General features: G+C 39.5%; 1 protein-coding gene across 3 annotated transcripts in view; it reads left to right on the top strand.

Annotated features, from left to right (window-relative positions):
• Positions 1–1,523, top strand: part of LOC106806294 (cAMP-dependent protein kinase catalytic subunit-like) — a 71,595-nt gene that overhangs the window by 61,580 nt on the left and 8,492 nt on the right. The gene's annotated exons all lie outside the window — the stretch shown is intronic.

The following is a 1,523-nucleotide window of genomic DNA, read 5'->3' as shown; positions in this document are numbered from 1 at the left end:
AATCATCATCATCATCATTGTCCGATCATCATCATCATTGTCCGATCATCATCATCATTGTCCGATCATCATCATCGTTGTCCAATCATCATCATCATTGTCCGATCATCATCATCGTTGTTTGATTATAATCATTGTTGTTCAATCAGTATTATTGTAGTTTGATTATCATCATCGTTGTTCGATTATCATCATTGGTGTTCAATCATCATCGTTGTTGTTCAATCAGTATCATTGTAGTTCGATCATCATCATCGTTGTTCAATTATCATCATTGGTGTTCAATCATCATCATTGTTGTTCAATCAGTATCATTGTTGTTCGATCATCATCATCGTTCGATTATTATCATTGTTGTTCAATCAGTATCATTGTAGTTCGATTATCATCATTGTTGTTCAATCATCATCGTTGTTGTTCAATCAGTATTATTGTTGTTCAATCATCATCCTCGTTGTTTTATTATCATCATTGTTGTTTAATCATCATCGTTGTTGTTCGATCATCATCATCGTTGTTCGATTATAATCATTGTTGTTCAATCATCATCATTGTTGTTCAATCAGTATTATTGTAGTTCGATTATCATCATTGTTGTTCAATCATCATCGTTGTTGTTCAATCAGTAGCATTGTAGTTTGATCATCATCATCGTTAGGGTTAGGGTGCAGTGCAGCAGATAACCACAACAATTGTGCATTTTATGAGAAAAGCATGAAATTTCTACCATAGTTAGTATATACCATGATGTTTATTTTCAGATGTGGAGGGAAATCAGATTTGACCTCTGAGGACCGTCAGAGGTCAAATCCAAGATGGCCGCCAGTCCACCAGGTCTAATGTGCAAACGCGCTTAATTTTGGAACCAAACAGTGTAGAAAAACGTTTAAGGTGTCAATTCCAACTAAATTGGGGATGACCATTCATTTGGTGATACTTTTGAGATTTCCAGAACTCAAGGACATGCATTTAGGGCAAGGTCAAGGTCGAATTACGTTCAAAAAGTCGAATATCTTATTTTTAAATATCCTATTGGTAATGTTCAAAACAGAACAGAACACACACAGCACAGTCACACACAAGCAGCACACAGCACACAGCACAGCACATAGCAGCTTTGGCACACTTGCAGCGTCCAGTGCACGCTTTCTCGTAGCGACAATGGATCAATTCATGGCACGATTTTGCTGCTTTAGGGAGAGTGGTCCAAAGAGGCTGCCACCCAGTTGTTTCCTTTGTCCAGCCCCAGTCAGATGGTTCTGGAATTTCTGGATCCATGACCAATGCCTGGTTCTAACGGTTGGCCTGGTAGCAAGAGCGCTTGATGTGCTGCCTGGGTTGGTGGAATGTTCTCTAGAGTTCTAGACTTCTGTGTGAAGAGCTGTTTCCTGGCATCATTCACTTCCGTGCTCTCACTGGTTCGGTCATACAGCAGCACCACAAATCGCTCTAGCAATAACATTGATCCTTCACTGACCTCACTCGGCATGCATAAGAGTTCACTGAAAGCGTCATTCACCTCT

The sequence above is a fragment of the Priapulus caudatus genome, unplaced genomic scaffold (genome assembly GCF_000485595.1).
Source record: "Priapulus caudatus unplaced genomic scaffold, Priapulus_caudatus-5.0.1 Scaffold152, whole genome shotgun sequence".
Classification (NCBI taxonomy): domain Eukaryota; kingdom Metazoa; phylum Priapulida; class Priapulimorpha; order Priapulimorphida; family Priapulidae; genus Priapulus; species Priapulus caudatus.
This window is presented reverse-complemented; position numbering and strand designations above follow the sequence as displayed.